The sequence below is a fragment of the Hemibagrus wyckioides genome, linkage group LG01 (assembly GCF_019097595.1).
Source record: "Hemibagrus wyckioides isolate EC202008001 linkage group LG01, SWU_Hwy_1.0, whole genome shotgun sequence".
Lineage (NCBI taxonomy): Eukaryota > Metazoa > Chordata > Actinopteri > Siluriformes > Bagridae > Hemibagrus > Hemibagrus wyckioides.
In genome coordinates this window covers 15,220,054-15,239,310 of record NC_080710.1, presented here as the reverse complement: position 1 = coordinate 15,239,310, position 19,257 = coordinate 15,220,054, and the positions used below count along the sequence as shown (strand labels likewise).

General features: G+C 42.1%; 1 protein-coding gene across 4 annotated transcripts in view; it reads right to left on the bottom strand.

Moving 5' to 3' along the window:
* sema6e (sema domain, transmembrane domain (TM), and cytoplasmic domain, (semaphorin) 6E) overlaps nt 1–19,257 on the bottom strand; it is a 134,937-nt gene that overhangs the window by 82,093 nt on the left and 33,587 nt on the right. For all 4 annotated transcript variants that reach the window (XM_058386826.1, XM_058386811.1, XM_058386803.1 and 1 more), the window contains one exon: nt 2,234–2,417. The gene's annotated coding sequence lies outside the window, so the exon portion shown is untranslated. The remainder of the gene's footprint in view (nt 1–2,233; nt 2,418–19,257) is intronic.

Genomic DNA, 19,257 nt, shown 5'->3' with positions numbered 1-19,257 from the left:
TAAACCTCAGGAACTCAAAACCATGGGCTATAAATAATGTCTTAAAGCAATAACTTAACTCTAATGGCTACTTTAATGGCTACTTTAAAGTAAAATAAAATAAAAAAAGTTATGAATATGTTAAGTAAAATGCTTTATGGCTCCAGGAAATAGTCAAAATCTTGTATGAATTTAAATAACAACAGCTCTGGCTGCTTTTAGAGAACCCAGGAGTCACAGAACATTGAATAAAGGTATGATCTTTAACATTTAACAGTATTTACAAAAGGAAAGGTGCTTATATGGTTATAAGAAGAATATCTTAAAAGCAGTAGTCATAAAGAACTGTATAACTCTCCTTATTACGATTTAGGACCTGACCGGTTTCAAAGCCACAGTGTTGTGTATTTAATGGCACTTATTCATCAGAGGTATGCAAAAAACAAGCTCAGATCTGAGCACAGAGAGTGACGCATGAATGAACAAACCTGAGACAGATTGTCTTCAGCTTCAGTTGTGTGAACATAGGTCCCACCCCTGGTCCCGCCCATTAGTGTCCTTATTACACATCACAATTTAACCTTAGATACTTGCTGTTTTTTGTTTTTTTTAATATATTATACAGCAGTGTAAGATTCTGCAGTAGGTCGATAAAAATTCAGCAGGATCTCAAACATCTGAGGTAAAGATGTAAATATTGAAAGAGGATAAGAACGAGGCTGTTAGATGTTCTACTGATTGTGTAGATACAGCTACGGCTTTTTAGAAAGCTGTTAAAGACTACTGAACTGTTACTCATAATTAATTGTACCGTATTTATAGCTGGGGTTTTATTCGTTTGAGAACCTGCTAAAGTCAGATTGAATTGAATCAAATGAAACTAAAATCAGATTTTATTAAAATCTTATTTAGAAATATTTATTTATTTATTTACTTATAAATCATTTGATGGAAACAAAATGCTGTAAAAGAATCAATTAATCAGACACTGAAAGGCGTTTACTAATAATAAAATTGCATTCGGACAGTTTTGAGGTTGATATGAAAAAAACAAACATTTTCAAAAAATATGCACTTCATAACCCAACTGCTCAAAACACAGCATCCAGGCAGCTCTTGATGGTGCCTCTTACACAGCTGAAGGACCAAGGAGATAATAAACAGCGCATCTCTGATTCACAATTATCACAAATACATAATACATGATCGAGTTAGTCCTGGTCCACTAATTTGAATGGACAAGCAGTGTGTATGATATTTAGTATAACAGCAGTGGTACATTTCACTGTGTGTACTCTGCTTGCTCTTGTACTAGTTCATTATACTGAAACAGTTACTACATTTACTACAGGCTGTCATCTCTCTCTGCATTGCATGGCAACAGCTGTAGCTTTTTTGGAGAACTATTTTTACTACTGAGACAAAAAAAAGGACCAAAACATTTGGCCACATTGGGTCTGAAATGTCAATTAATTTTCTGTTTATAGACCTGCCGTTCACCTGCAAACCAAATCATAGCCATACTGATAATCAGTGCAACAGCACACCTGTTCCACTACTGCTTATTTAACACCTCAGTACCTATAATTTTGACACTCCTGTGATTCCAATTGCCATTATCAATGTTGTTTGATAATTTTTTTGTATTATTATTATTCCTTGTTAGACATAACTTAATGCTATAAGTTTTGATGATTTATTTACAAGTCAAGTATTTTTCAAAAAATATGCTTAAATATTCACACACTCCATCCATTGAGTTTAAATGTACAATAAGGCAGAAATAAGGAAATTGTTGATGAAGTGTGTGTTATGCTGGTTTTATGGTCAGATTTGACAACATGCAACTTTGATGCACAGGGACCTGTAATTCTAATTCGGCGCTCTTAACACCACTGGATGTACAGATCTTTGGATAGACGTGCACGACGTTATCACCGGCTGACATTTTGCAACTGATTTCAGTTCTGCTGCTTTACGGATGTCAAACTTCATAAGCTTCGCCATAACACTTGATTAGACCATGTGAAGGATAGCGGATCAGACGGGTCCGAAATCCACACCTGCACTTGCGCTGATGTCGCCGGCTTTGTGCAAACCAAGAAGGTGTCGGAAATTGATTTTGTCTGCCATGTGGGAATAGCAGGAAATCTAAGCCGCTGTGTCCACGATTATAGGTCAGGGAATCTGAATCGTAATGAGGGAGTGAGAGAGAGAGAGAGAGAGAGAGAGAGAGAGAGAGTCTGGTACTCACTGTCAGTGCCTGGGTGGCAGCAAAATCCAACCGAGAAACGAGATGCTTCCCTGTCTACGATCTCAGCGAGGCAACGTTGGTGCTGAAGATGAATATGATGGTGCAGATACGGGATGCTGGGGACAGGGGATGAGGTGGGACAACCCCAAAGACCAGAGCTTCAGTGGTGGTCAGCCAGGACCCTCTATAATCAATGAGAGAGAGAAAAAGAGGAGAGAGAGAGAGAGAGAGAGATTAGAACATGCTGGTGTTGGGTGGTGAGTTGGGTTGAAAATTGATAGGTTAATAACCGCATGTCTGAGGCAGAAAAGTACTGGCTGAAGACATCAACTGGTCACTGACCCATACTAAAGGAAGATTCCTGTCTCCCAAATTTCCTTTTTGAGAAACCCTTTCTACAAGTTCAGTCCAAAAACCCCAACACTACCGTGAGTGCACACTGCAGAGCTTTAAATGCTACCAGATGTGTTTGGTTTGTGAGCGAAACTCCCACCTCTATACTTTCTGAACTCATTAACCTTATTTAATATATCCATTTTTCTCTCTGTCTTAGCCCCTCCCATCTCTCCCCACTTTCTCTCTCTCTCTGCTAGTCACTGATATGCTTTTATCCCAAGCCACTGCAGAGTGCATTCTAAGCACTATCCAAACAAAGTTTATTATTATCCCCATTATTAAAACATGACTAAACGATAAGCACTTTCTATATATAGTTTTGCAGCGAGAAGCCAGACTGCAGAGCTCCGGCTATGAAGCAACCCAAAATTTTGAAATTCTCAGCAGGAAGCAGGCACCCTCGAGTCAGAGTCGAGCTGCTTGTAGAAATCCTCTGCAGAGACTTAAAGCCAACTCATTAAGCAGCCGTGAGGTTTTTACATCGAGTTGTCTTTCTTTGGCAGCCTCTCTCTCTCTCTCTCTCTGAGGCTGGGGGCCGTTGGCTGGATTTCTCGGAAAGACGTTTGTGCAAGGCTAGCACATTCTGACCGCTGTTAGCGGCGCTAACCGCTAGTGACTAACAGCATCTGGTTCAGGCATCTGCACCCCTTCCCCCAAAACCCAACCCACCCACTCAATTTGAGCTCCTTTACTGCCATGACCATATTTAGTTACAGCAAAGTGTAGCCTTCGGTTTAAATTCAGTATTTGTTTTAAGCTGAGGGGGAGAACGACTCCCTCGCCGTCTCCTCTCGTCCACAACCCCCTGCTGCTCGCGGAGGGAGTTATGGAGTTATGGAAGTCTACCAGTTGTGCCTCAAAAGTCTGAGCAGAGGCCCGGGGCGTTTTATTCAGATTGCACAGAGATACAAAGGGAAAAATAGAAGACGCTGCATATTTGGGCAACATGACCCATAATCTCAAGTGCAGATGCTTCAACTGACATTCATCAGCTGTGAGCTTCAAATTACCCATAAATATGACTCAGTATACAGTGCAGGCTTAATGTTTGGTTAATAATGACGCAGATGTGCGTGAGCCGCCCTTGTGATGCGTCTCTGGCAGGCTATAGCTCAGACGTGTTTACAGTACAGGGCGGTGCTGGCTCTGTGAGCCTGGAGGCGTGAACAGTGTCACATCATATGAGATGAAGCAAACCAAAACAGCATTATAGTCACTAAGGAGGTGTGTGTGTGCATGTATGTGAATGTGTGTCAACAGAGTGAAGTGTATGTCACGGGAAAAGGGTGTAACCATAAAGAGTGCTGTCAGCACTAGCCTACTTAAGCTCAATTACACACTCTCGCCCTCTATGTTGTCTCAAGTTTGTCTGTTTATTTCCTTTTTGACTTTTCTGTGTGTGTGTGTGTGTGTGTGTAAAAGACAGACGCAGGTAGAAAATGAGAAAGTGAGTGTGCTCATGCTAGCATGCTTGTGAACTGGGGGCTAATATACATAGACAAGCAGGGCTTTCAAAGATAAAAAGGTTTCATACTTCCATCCAAATCACATTTTCCTTGCTGTTAAAAAATGTCTTAAAGCGGATTATTTAAATTTTTTGTGGAATCAAGTGTTCGTGATATAACACACTGCTAAACCTGATTAGTTTTGCTGTCAAGCTATTGATAGATATTTGACTTCTTAAATATCTCTTCCCAATTATCCCAGCCATCTCTGGTGTCCTGTATTCAATTCATCTAAAGTTCTCATTGTGAAATCCTACAATATGCTCCATCATAACAAGATTTTTCAACACTCTCAGCATTAGTAGCAAGTTAGCACCTGTGCTGGAGCTGTTTAAATCAGCAGTATGTGCGTGAAAGAAAAAAAACTGCTTGGTAAAAAAGTGAGTATAAAATTAGAGAAATTAGAAAAGTATGTATTACAGTATTTAGGTTTGCTACAGTGCTAGCAAACATTAGCAAAACATGAAAATTGTGTAACATTGATGCACAAAATAGATTAGACAAATAATAAAATCTCCACAATACTCTGAGAAAAGCACACAGGGAGGCGCATGATATCCGTATCATATAATCATATCATATAATGCAATTCACACAGATCAGGGCAAAGGGTGAGCACAAACATCCCGAAAACTAAACTGAGTTTAGTGACCAAGGCTCTGTTTGTCACTGAATGATGTCCTTGTTTGAGACTTGTTGTTCGAGGACGGCAAATGTTTGGCAGGACGACTTTGTTGGGATTCGAACCAGTGTAACCGAGCAGGAAGTGATGTATGTGCGAGACCCCGGGGACTCTGCAGTGGAGATGATGGTTTATGGGTTTAAGTCAAAGGCTAAAGGATAGATTTCAGATTGCAGAGGCTTTGCACGAACGTGTCACAAATGTCTTTATTTGGCTGAAAGGAACTTCAAGTCGGGATATAAATCATGATATTTAACGAGAGTCACGTGACCCCTGTTTGCTCGTTTGCTTTTAATAGTCCCAGAGCAGCTTACTAGTATTTAGATGTGCCTCATTGCCTTAAAGATCGCTTCGACATCTTGTCTGTCTCTCACTTGCGTGCCTTTTTTCTTCTTTATCTCCTTGTTATCACGTTTCATACAGTGAGTGGATTTGGACTAGGGCTTTGCAATCATCATACATCATTTGTTAATCATCGTCTGATATATTGATATTGCAAAAGGCTATTAGATGCAAGTGAGCGCTCTAATAAACAAACAGAACTTTTTAATAGGCACACAAACTGATCTCCGACTGCTGTCTGCACTGCAGTGTACATTATTTCTGTTCAAATCATGGACCACTGTTTCTTTACTCATGCATTCAACCGTAAGCTTTTTCATCTCACAATATATGTCATCCATGTGCTGTGTAAAAACACAACTGTGTGTGTGTGTGTGTGCGCGCATGTGTGTCTCATTTTAGTCTGGTTCTCTCTGCCCTGTAGACATTATGGTGTTCTGCTCTCTGTGTTTGCTGATCAATGGCCCTGGCTCGGCCCGGCCTGCATCTCGCCCGGCTCTTGAAATGGAATTATTAATAATGCAGAGGCCTGGCTGTCATACTGGCCATTAGGGTAGCAAGCGACAGGAGAGGTATACTAATAATCAGATTAATTGCTAGCCTTTGAGGAGAAAATAAAATGGACTGAATGGCCCTGTCACTGAGTGAAGAGTGCTGTGTTTTATAGCAGCTGTCTGAGTGCAAACCATTTAAAGACCTTTCTGAAATTAGGAGAATACCTGCATGACTTGTTTTTCCTCCTAATGAGAAACTACTTCAAGTCCCCATCATAATGCCCCGGGCTGAGGCCAAGCTCAGTGACCTCAGAAAACAGCACATCTGAACAATTACCCTTTAATAACTTCACATTTAGCCTGAAGATGTAGTCAGTCATCATATAACATTTGTCACTGGTGTTTACATATCACCATGGAAACAGCTAATGATATTAAGGTCGAGGATTGGCAGAGAAGTGTGTGAGAGGGCACTAAAGTTGTATGGAAAGTTCAATCAATCACATTCTAATTTAACTCTGTGAATGAGCCACAAGTCACTTGCTCATCCACACACTCACTCATCACCCACACACTAATAATTCATTTATCACCCATTCACATACTGACTCACTCATCACTCACTCACATTCTTACTTATCACCCACTCACTCACACACTCAATCACCCACCCACACACTTACTCATCACTCACTCACATACTCACTCATCACCCACACACCCACTCATCACCCACCCATCACCCACTCACATACTCACTCATTATTCACTCATCACTCACTCATCACCTACACACCCACTCATCACCCACACATCAACCACCCACCCACCCACAAACTCACTCGTCATTCACTCATCACACACCCACCCACCCATCAACCACTCATCAACCACTCATCACTCACTCACATACTCACTCATCACCCACACACCCACTCATCAACCGCCCACCCACCCACAAACTCGCTCATCATTCACTCATCACCCACCCACCCACCCACTCATCAATCACTCATCACCCACCCACACATCATTCACTCATCACCCACTCATCACCCACTCACGCATCCTTTACTCATTCACTCACTGCTCACTCGCTGACTCACCCTGCAAAGTGTATTTGAACATTTCCGCTACAGCAAATAAAGTTTCCTGCTTTGAGGCTTCGTGCCCTTTATTTCTTTAGCTGTGTGTGAATCGGTTCAGAATGTGACAGTGCCATTCACCAAGGCATTTCATCTAGAATTCCTCAGACACACAGGCACGTCCTGAGAGAGCGAGAAGATTTTTCTACTTGTAAAAAGATGTGAATGATAAAACTAGGAAAGTACAAATGCTGACACTGAGGCACACTCACACCTCAAATCACCATAACAAAGAAGTAGCTGCGGTCACAGCGGTAAAAAATAAATAAATAAATAAAAAACAAATAAATAAAACCCCAAAACCTGAACAAAACAATAACCTGAATTTTATAATCACCAGCAAGCTCCTTGCAGGTCTAACCTCGTTTCAAGCCGCACGCTAAAGGGTTATCAGATCAATAAATCCTCAGGTTCCTTATTATTGGAACACTCAGGAGGATGGCGAGGCTGCAAACGAGGGCCAAACTGATTTCCAGTGCACTACAAATAAAAATGGATGCTCTCATTAGCTGCGTGAGCTTCCCGGCCTTCAGCTCATCGCAAGTCAATTAGGAGCAAATGGCCGCTGAGGCGAACGCAGACGGGAACAAAAAGATTCAGACTGGTGTAATTAGACCTAGTCCCAATCTCTCCAGCTCAATAACATGACATGTGAACTATATCTGCTATCAAATATGCAAACCCATCAGTCGTCACGGCCGAGCTTGGCATCGCTCTTCTAACACGCTGGAGATAACGCCATTTAACCAGCCCATGTGAAGTGTGTGCCGTTATCTTCACAGATGAACTGTTTGAAGGCCACGTATCACTCGGAGGAGCAGCTTTATTCACTGCTCCATACGGTGAATACATCAGGAATTAGCAGTGTATTAGAAAGCTGAAATAAAAGCAAATAGTGGAGCATTAGGACGAAATTCAAAAGTTACTGCTTTTATTCATGTATAAAACAGCAAGAAAGCGATGTTTTCAGTGGATGAAATGCTGGTGGCAGCGGATGATGAATGGGCACGGTTAGCCTGAGCTTTTATATCCGCTGATGAACTGGAGTGAACGCTTTAAACTGTAATTTAAATAAAATGTAAATAATCTCCACTGGAGTCCATTGTATAGATGTGTAGCACACAGTAAGTGATTAGATGAGAGACTTGGAAGTGCTTCAAAAACAGTGCATTGAAAACAGTGGAGGAGTGAAATAAACATAGAACTTGTTTTTTTCTTGGGAATGTGATTAAGTAAGAACACCAGTATATAAACGGCCACTGAATAATCCTTAACAATAATGCTGAAGTACAAATCCTGCAGTCTTTTCCATCCCTGAGCGTATAATTGACGTACACTGATTTGCAGAAGTGGCTAGATACTCCTTACACTGAACTTGTCTTGTGTGTGTGTGTTTATGTGTTTGTAAAAGTGTTTTTCAAGAGTGTTGTTTCAATGACAAACACCATTTCCCCTTGGGCCCCTCTCCTCCTCCGGCACTGGGTCAGGCCAGTCACCTCTCCTTCGTGGGAAAGGATGGGAAGTTCACATCCGCCCCTCTTTCGGGTCAGAATCTGCTTTTCCTCTCATGCTACAGCAGGGTTTTAATACATTAGAAGCTCTGTGTGTGTGTGTGTGCGCGCGTGTGAGTTTTGTATGTACATCCACTTACCACTGCAGCTTTAAAAGGTATACTGCTGGCACATTTAAATAGCTGCAGGTTACACCGACCCACACACACACACACACACACACAATCTGACATCACTTAAATTACCATTAACAAAAAAAAAAAAAAATTCAGGATCAATGTCAAATATCCTTGCTGCCTTACCCAACATACTGCTCTCTCTCTCTCTCTCTCTCTCTGCTGCTCCTTCTTTCTCTCTGTCTCTCTTTTCCTTACTCTCTGCTTCTCCTTTAAAATCTCCTGCTCCCTTTCTTCCTCCATCTATCGCTCTCAGTCGTCCTCTACACCCCCCTCTCCTTTTCTTCCTCCATGTCTCAGTTTCTCTCTTAACCTTCCTCTACATCTCCCTCTCCCTCTCGCTCCAGTTTCCTTCCATCTCTCTGCATATCTGCCCCATCTCAGTCTACGGCTCCCTCTCCTTTTCTTTCTCCCTCTACATGTCCTTCACCATCTCTCCTTTTCTTCCTCCATTTCTCTGCATCTGTCTTCATCTCCGTCTACACCTCCCTCTCTGTCTCTCCATTTCTTCCTCCATCTCTGTATATATCTAGCTTTTCTTAATCAATCTCCTTCTCCTTATCTCTCGCAAGTCCTCCTTTACATCTCTTCCTCTCTCGCCTTCTCTGTCCACTTCCCTCTCCTTTCCTATCTCCTTCTGTCTCAGCCTCTCCCTGTCCGTCCTCTTCCTCCTCCATCTCATTGTTTCTCCTGCAGTGGGTCTGTGTGGGTCTAAATGAACACGACCCTGCTTTTTTCCTCTCGTTTTCCCAGCTCCCTGTGTGCAGCCCGGAGCGCCTCGCTGTTTCAACCCTGTCATTTGACAAGTGGCCTTTCAGCTTCTCTGGCTCAGTTCTCTCATATCTCTCTGCACTGAGCTCCTCCCACGCATGCACAGCCCACTTCAAACAGGAGCTGGCCTCATGCATTATGCTTACAATGGCTTTTCTGTTGAGCCACGTGTTTGTCAAGTTGGCAGAAAACCACAAACACGATCGTCGACTAAACCCGACATTAGCGCGTTCTGTAATTCCCTGCATTTGTTATCCGCGTCCGCACGAGCCGTGAGCCCGATAACGCGCCGAAGAACAGAACAACAACCTTAACGCTGACAACTCCGTAACTCTGTTTTTATCCACCGTCTGCAAAATGCGAACGGGAATGGGAAGCACGTTCCTGCGCTACTCCCCTGGGTCTTGCAGCTAGCAGTTGCATGGATACGGTGGACAGCAGAACGCAGTCTTACAGCCTTTCTGGACGTAAATCAATGTGAATGCAAGCATGTGGCACAAAGAGCGTCAGTCTGGCGACCTCCAGTGCGTCTTTATTAAAACTAAAATTGTAAAGTCTGGACGTCTGACCTCCCTCCTGATGTCCAAACCTGAATGGATTCCTCATTACCCCAGTGGGAGGCTGTGCTCCTAATGCAACTACACACCTCATTTAGGAGGTGCGAGAGGAGTGATGGATGACTGGGTAATGGGAACATTAAAAGATAGAGAGAAAGGCGTAGTCAAGACGACATGGGCGCATGTATCCTTCGCAATGGAATAGCCTCCATGTAGAATATTCTGACCTGAAAAAGAGAGAATAAAGAGACAACACACAGCTTTTTTTCTCTCCTCGATATAAACCTAAATAAACAAACCCCAGTAGGATCACACACAAAAGGTTAGCTGCGAAGGAACAAAGCGAGACCTGATGATGTGTGCAAATACCACCGTCACCGAATGCATCGGCATCAAAAATAGCTCTCTGCTATGCACTGGGGCCAAGACTTCAGTATAAACACGTCAGAAAACGCCCAAAGCTGCCTTGACTAATTGCTTTGCGTATATGTTTGTGAAAGAAACAGCTTTTCTCTCAACAAAATACTTAGTCCCTAGGTCAGACGGCTTACCCTGTCAATTTTCTCTTGGGCTCGCTGAAAAAGAAAGTTCCGATCCAAGTGGCTGCCGAATCAGAAAAAGTGCTTTCCTGATTTGCAGAACTTTTCCTTGCCCCTTTACAAGCGCTTTCCAGCATTTTAGCACTTTTCTTATGTCTGTTCGTGGAACAAAAGGATTAAAGATGTTGGGTAGGCGACAGGAGCTGCCCATAAAGCAATCCTTTTGTCTCTCTTTATCTCTACTGGCAGCATACACACAACTACACATACACATACGCTCAAACAAACACACACAGACATTTTCCCAAACTCCAAGCCAATAATCCAGGATTAGAGAAGCGATTTTTTATTTTATCCAAGCCCCATCCTGGACCCCTTGTCCATCCTCCTCCTCCTCCTGTTACCTGGTTCGGACTAACCGTGGCCGTGCATAGTTAATGAAGATAAAGCAATCCGGTCTCCAAGTCAACGGCACTCTCCCGCCGTCCCGCTGCTAATCTCTGAAGCTGTCTGCAAACACAGATCTCATGGGGAGATAAAATTTCATGTCTGCTGAAATCTCAGCCTGAGATGTGGCAGTGTTCGCCAGCCACGAATCTCTGCTCTGCTGTACAAGTGCTTCTACATGGTGACTTTTACCCACTTCCATCTTGCCTACTTTCTGAATCCCTTGATGCCTTGGTGGTGCATGTGGTTAGCGGTTAATGTTTACTCGTCTTTGTGAAGATTATCAAGGAAATTCAAATTCGGCTGGTTGTAGAAACGGGTCTCTGTCCTTCACTTGGAATGGAGCGTCCTTCCCCGGTGCTGATTTGCATCAGTAAAATGGCCTTTCAAGTACAGCGGCATTCCAGCCTGGATGTCCAAGAATGAGGAACAAAATCAACAACACTACCATGCAAAGACTGTTCAATTGCACCGATTAAATGCGGCTCCTGAATTTTTGGCACCCTTTTGTATAAATGGGTTTAATAAATCAATCAATCAATAAATAAATCCATAAATAAATAAATACACAAACAAACAAATAAAGATAAAAGTGTCTTTGTGGGCAATTATTTAGTCTCACACTAACAACACGAGTCAAATATAACATCCGTTTAAATACATTTATTCCAAAATAATAAAAACCAAAGTTAATTAAAAGCAATTGTTAATTAAAAGCAATTAAAAGCAATTGTTAATTAAAAGCAAAAATTAAAAGCTTTAATTTTTAAAGCGAATGAACGCTTTAAAAATCTTTCTAAAATAATTCTGGAGCTGACCGTATACCAGAACATGTACACTGTTACATAACATCTGCTCTTATAGTGTAATATGCTTGGGATAAACAAAAGCGTTCTAATGTTCTCCTTAACCTCCGGCTGAGAACATCAAAGATTTTCAGTCGCAAAATCTTTACCATCACACAAGAAAGCAACAGCTTGAGCGAGCGGGGGTTGTGCAACATTTCTGTCTCCTTCTCCAGCTTGTGGGAGGTTAGATGGTCAGATGGCCTTTCACCTTGAAAACTAACATTGCAGAAGAAAAACTCCCAGGACTCGAGATTTGTTCATCTGGCTAAAACAATCGTGTGGAATTGGGTGCTCACATGACCAACACGTGTTGAGATGCTTGGGAATACTCTGAAGGTGATGAATGCAGGAATGTAATGAGCAAATGCCACCAAAAAATCCACTAGAAGGATCAATAACGCTCTGGCAGAACACTGAGGGTGAGTAGTATAAGGCACGGCTGGATCTTTGACTTTTTTTTTCCCCACAAACCCACACTCTTCAGTCCTGATAGTGCTGCTTCACTCTGCATTTTCTCTCTTTTTTTTTTTTTCTTCAGTTTCCATTGATGATGAACACATGAGATTTTGGGGCTCTTTAGAGCACGACGGCGCTCGGCTCAAACAGCGGAAGCTGAAAAGGTCATGTTGAGCGTGAGGTCAGTGTGAAGAGAGTTGTGTAAACATGTGCTGAATGGCCGCTGACTGTGTTTTGAGAGGACTCACTAGCAGCACTATGTAATGTGCTGGCACCCTCATCCATTTTGGAGCAAGTTTGTGGAAAATAGCAGGTCAGCCATGTGTGTGTATGTGTGTGTGTGTGTGTGTGTGTGTGTGTGCACGCGTGTGTGCGTGTACCGAGCAACCCTACTCCGCTAATGGCACTTTTGGTTCTGGGCTGCTAGCATCGGTGTGAGTGAAGTCAGAGCCAAGAGGCCCTGCTTTTCCTTCTCCTTACCACTAAAGAAAACACTGCTCCTTCCAGCCAAAGTCCAGCATACACACATACACACACGAAGATACAGCCACTGCATTTGGTCTTCTGAAAAACGCTAGAGTGAAAGATAACGAGCTCTGGGAATGCAGCTAGAATTCATATTAATATGGGAATCTTTCATCTGATCCTTTTTTTTCCCCCACTGGACCGGTCGGCTCTGGGACAAGCCACGCACCTGAGGCTGAGGGAACAAGACAGTGTGAGTGAGATTGAGTATGAGGGAGGGTGAGAGAAAGAGAGAGAATTTCGGCTCCATTAAGCCATGTTATACAGTGCTTGTGCTCCCTGACTACCACTGACAGGTCAGCTGTGTCCCAGGCGGACAGTGGTACAGCACAAATCTCCTGCAGTGCCAGTAAAGCTCAGGAAGCACACACACGCATGCACACAGGGAGTCCCAGTACAGGAAACCGATTTCCCTTTCAATCTGCAGTTCTAAAAATGAGTCGCTGTTTACTGACCTTTGCATTTGGTCCTTTCAGGACTATCACTTCCCTGATGCAGCTGTAGAGCCCCCCCCCCACACACACACAGTAGTGGAATAATAGTTCAGCAGTGTGTGTGTGTGTGTGTGTGTGTGTGTGTGTGTGTATATATGAGTGTGAGAGCGAGAGAGCATTGATGATGGAGAAGAATAATATCTGACATCCACTTGTATGAGTACAGAACACACACTGACAGTCAGAATGAATTTCACTGCTCAAACACTTTTCATAATATTTATATATTCAAATGGAAAAATCTACATTTGGACTTTACCTTGTTCTACTTTTAGTTACCTAATCCATGTCTATCAAATCTAATGGATTTTTTTTTCCTGCTGCATGACTCATCACCTGATATAGAAAAAAAGGTCTCGGAGTAACCACGTCATTTATACCATAAGCCTTTCCAGCCCTTAGGTGGCTTTCACACCGGACACACTGGCTGTGGTCCGAAACAGAGTGTGATTGTTCCTGGCAGCCTTGCAGTGTTGGTCTGGTTTCAGACACACTTGATTCTACTGAACCCTAGTGCATCACAGACATGCAATGAGAACACAGCATGACTCATATATATATATATATATATATATATTCACATACATACACACATATACCTGTTTTTTTTCCTCCCCATATCTGAATAAGGCACCTCATAGAGCCACCTCATATCTTGTGTGTCCCACAACAGTCCCCTGCCACTCATGTTACACATGTTGTGGAAACTAGTGATGTCATTGGCTGAACCACAAGCACAGGTTATTTTACTTCCCAAATAAGTGAAGTACTAGTACAAGTTGTTTCCACGGGATTCGTGGCACAGTTCCAGGGTAACCGAACTCGCACCACCTCCTACTTGTAGTCTCGGGTTCGGTACCGTGCTGCGCTTCCTGGTGCACATGAGAGCTTTCACAATACCATTTTTCCTGCAAAGACTAAAATGCTAAGTGCTAACTTCAGACTAAACTACCAGTGTGAAAACCTCCTTAAAAACATATGGCATGTAAGTAGTAGGCACTTGAATCATCTCGACTGATGTTGTACTGGGCATGCAGAGCACCATGTGGGTGCAACAAACATCTATCATTCATAGTGAGAATTTATAGTATAAAGGAATCCATTTGGCGTTCAATATACAGTTGAGGGGGAAAAAGTATTTGCATCCCTCTGTGGTATCTGAATGGAAATAAGGAAAATGCTGGCATATTTGGCAAGAAGAAAAACAATCAAAAAGATAAAAATCTACAGAACTTTTGCTGTGACCCTCTCAGCAGTGTATGACATCTGGCAGAGCTCCAACAGATGTGTCAAGCTGAATGCGTGGGGGCGCATACTACACCTGCTCAGAGGACTGGAGGCAGATCCAAAAGCAAAATGTGCAAATGTTTTAGTGTGGAATATTTCAATCATTCAAAAAGAGGAAAGATAAATGTTTGAACTTTTTTTTTTAATTATTTTTAGTAGGCCTCACTACTGTTATCTTACTATTTGGCCATTATGACAACGAAATGAAGGACCATCTGCGACAGTGATAATAATGAAGGAACATCTGTTAAGCCCTAACTCACTGAATCTCCTGTTGTTGCCTTTTTTCACTTTGACCTGAGGAGATTTTGCACTTCACTCTAATGGTGTTGCAGAAAGCATTAAAATATTCCTGCCTAAAGACGGCATATTTTTCATGTATCCAGGGTAACTCTAGGAATGCACCTTTTTGATAAATATCAGCAACACTGCAGGGGGAAAGTAATTAAAAAATGACTCAGAAACAATAAATGTCTCTAATGTCATTATCCTCATTAAATTAGCATCGCCTCTCTCTGATTTCCTTTGCTGAAGAAAGCAGCAGTTTCAAAAAACGCATAGCATAGCTCTGCTGCTAATGTCTGCTCTGTCTAAAATGACAGGTTTGTAAATATTATACTGAATACTAACTCTTTATATTAATTAAAATTCAACTGCAGTTGTTAAAGCAGCCTTAGAAATCCTGACAGCCCTGAAGCACACTGCTAGCTTAAACTATGACTCAGGAATGCTTGCTTAGCTAACGAACAGAAATGCTAACCTTAAGGCTGTATTTCATCTTCCTTCTGTTATCTTTTTTCTTCTTTTGTCCTCAGTTATTTATCTCCCCTTGAATTGGAAACTGATATCAATACTCCCCAAAGCGCTCTGTAAACTTTATCTCTGAAGAAAAAAAGATACTTAAAGAAACCGTTTTATATATATATATATATATATATATATATATATATATATATATATATATATATATATATATATATATATATATATATATATATAAATAAATATATATATACACACACACATTATATATATATATATATATATATATATATATATATATATATATATATATATATATATATATATATATATATATATATATATATATATATATATACACATACACACACACATACAAAATTTATATCAACTATCAGCTACTGCTAAACTGCATCAGAGAAAGCGTAGCTCAATCTTTTTGGTCCAATAGTATACATCCTACACAACTGGTAACAGTACTCTGTCATCCCAAACAAACAGAAGTACTTGTGAAATTTTATAGAGTTGCAGAGCTTTGTACTGGCTTGTTTTTCTCTTAACTAAACTCCTTGTTCACCGTCAGGGCTGTTTAGCAGGTTGAGCAAGACGCTAGCTGTTTACCCAATATGTTTCAGCAAGTCATGTTGGATAAAAGCAAACGATGGTGTCTGAGAAAACCCTCTAAGCCATGTGTTCATTAGTGCAATTATCATCAGTGACAGTGAGCTATGTGTTTGTGCGTGTGTGTGCATGTGTGTGGTAATATGAGCATGGCCATGTAATCAGTCAGCAGTGGTATGGAAAGGATGATGAGGTCATCAGTAATCCTCAGTGTTAATGCTGTGCGTGAGGTGGGATGTATGTGTGTGTGTTTCTAGTTTTTTCGGTGCTGAGGGCACTGAATCTGTGCTAGCAGCCCCTGGTGCTTATGTGTGGGGACGGCTGAGTGTCTGGTGGTGAGCGAAGAGTGGCAGCTGATGCACGACAGGAAGCTGAGAGTGCCACTGCACCAGCTTATCACCCAAAACAGCTGGAACGCTTGCCACCCCCTACTGAGGGTGGCCAGTCGCTCATGGGGCTCGTGCAGAGAGAGCGAGAGTGCTCGCATTTACCCTCAGCCCGGGTAAAAAGCACTCTTAACCTGTTTTGCTTAACACTCTTTCCTTCCCCTCGCTGTCTAGCTCCATCGCCTCCAGTCTCACATCCATAATGCATGGGAGCTGGATTTGGCCTTTTACTGAGCGCTTCAGCTACTTTCTCACGCCTTCGCCACACCACCTGCATTGGGAAAGAAATGGCTCGGTGCTAAACAGCTTTTGTGTGGATGACACGCACACACACATTCACACACACACACAAAATGATTCCAGCTTAGACCCGCACAGACTGAGAGATCCTGCATCCAGCATCAGGGTTATAGCGGATCTGTCAGAGATAAACACGCACATCTGGAGAATATTGCTGTGTCCCATACGGCACTCGCCGATCCTACGCACGCTGAATCGAAATACTACAATGAAAGCCTGCAAAGACGCATGCGTGCCTGTGTGTCTCTCTGCAGCAACCCAGTGGCACCTCCTCTGTCTGCCACTGTAATGAAATTAGAGCAATCTCTGTCTGATTTATGGCAGTGCCACGTCTGAAAGCACCTCTTTTACATAAATGAGAGCCTCTCCCACAGCCCGCGATTCATCATCTAGTCGTTCTGATGGATCCATCCGTCTTCATTCAAGGCCCCACACCATCACAGAGCCACCGCAGTCCCCTCTCTCCCCTGCAGTCTCTTCAAGAAAGGGGCTTTGCTACGGATAGCTCGCAAACATTTAACCTCCTTGTTTTCTTTCAACAGCTCACACACTAACAATTGCGAACTGGCTGCCTGGTTGACTCCGACAGCTTGTAAAAAATATATAAATAAATAAAGCTCTAACAAAGACCTTTTTTATGTACTGACAACTCACCTAGTGATTCCAGTGTAGTAGATTATCTAAATACAGAGAAGAATATCGATAAACCTCAAGACTTAATATGCTGTGAATGCCAGATACGGGCTGGCACGGACACTTGCCCAGGCGCAGCGGGCAGCAGGTAGTGGCACAGAGGTGTGAACTGACGTTGGCAGGGATTCCGTGTACGGACGTGTCATGGAAAGCCTGTCGTCAGGGTTGGATAGCCGCTGTACTGGGGGGAAAAAAACCCTAAATAAATCCTGTTTGGCAAGCTCTTGCCTCAGCTCAAACCTCTTTCTCTCTCACACACATATTCGCAACTCTGTCTCTTCTTACATGTGAATGAAATAACGAGACAGCAAAATCGGAAAATGTTCTACAAACGTGACAGAAATGAGCGTTTGCAGTTGACCGCCTGAAAGCATATTATCACTGCCATCCAGTCTATAAGAGGAGCTGGTTCTCCAGTTTTGGGTGTCACTGTGGCTCAGCTGTAAGCAATCACAACATGAAAGCTGTACAGCTAATCACAATCTGTTTCTGAGGCCGCCAGAAACGCTGCTTCCTGGCCAAAAAAACAGCGTGCTCAGATCAGGCAGAGCACAGCTATTAGACAATGAAGCACAAGATCATAGAGCTGCACCTGAACACACATAGTACATATATAAAAAAATGTCTGCTTGTGTGTATCTATATATAATGTGTGTCTATCTATCTATCTGTATCTATCTATACACACACACACACACACACACAGTATATATGATACACATACATCATTCTGATAGAAACGGTTCATGGAAACATATATTTTGGGCATCAAATATTGTTATATTGACACATGCACAGTGAACTGCCATATTCCCTGTTTATATTTCCCATATTTAAATGAAATAACGTGGGCCTAAACTGAAGCTCGGCCAACTCTAAAGACATGTAGCCAACCAATAACATATGTGCGACTCCACTGAAACAAATGTTTATAATATGTTTATCCCCGGAGGCTTAGCATGGTGATTTTAGCCTAGAATTATATTTGCAGTATTGTGCAGCAAAAAAAATGTTCAATCATCTTTCAAAGCAAAACGCTGTGGAATTCGCAAATCCGCTTAGAAGGTGTTGATAAGGTTTGATCTCTGACAGTGTGCTGTTATTTAACGTGAAAGCGGCATCATTGTTGAGACGGTGAAGCGTTCTGGAGGGATATGTTCAAATGTTATCATTGTGTTAGCATATCTTCCTGGTTCTCTGTATTGTATTAACAACATTTCTAACAATAACAGTTCTCCTCGTATTAACTTCAAGAGACAGGAACAAGAAGCTGGTGAGAGAACGACTGTTTATTGCTGCTAGAACTTGAGCACCAAGAGGAACAAACTTGTCATGTGAATGCTGCGCTATTTTAAAAAAGGGCAAAGTGTCGAGAACTAATAATAAAAAAGGAATAATATATTTGGGGATGTGCCGTTATAGGAAAATAATCCAGAACAGAGTGGTGTACTGCGGTTCGGCACAAAGCTGAATTACTGCCGCCTCCCTGAAGTTCATTATGTTTCTATAAAAGCTGAATGTTTTATTTCTTACTTAATTGGTGATTATTCTGTTTTTTTTCTCTGCTGTATTTTAAAAAGTATTTAACATCAGCAGGTATGGTATATAAGCATGTACAATAGTGATGTATAGTAATATTGTGATTTACAGGTAGTGTCAGGATGACTGCAGAGATGATGTGAGAGGTAAATGAGTTGGTAAGGGATGCAGGAGGAGGGCTAGAGCGGAGGCACCTGCCTAATCCAATGTGCTAATTAACCTTAGTGCTGCTGAAAAAGAACAGGTGGAGGAGGAGAGGAAAGGATGGATGGATTTGTCTAATGAACGTCTCAGCTCTTTCTGTCTGATCAGCCCCCCGGGGAGGCCTTCTGCCTCGGCTGATGGCTTCAAACAGTACAAACTGTCAGAGAACTAGAGCTGTATTCACGAGAACGGTTCAAGATGTCGATCGATCGTGAATTTCTACACGTGGCACATTTCATATTTCAATAACAAGCTCAAACAAAACAAAAAAAGCGGGAGGATTGGTGATGCAGCGATGGCTTTCATCTCTACACATCTGAAAAAAGAAGAAAAAAAAAAAAAGT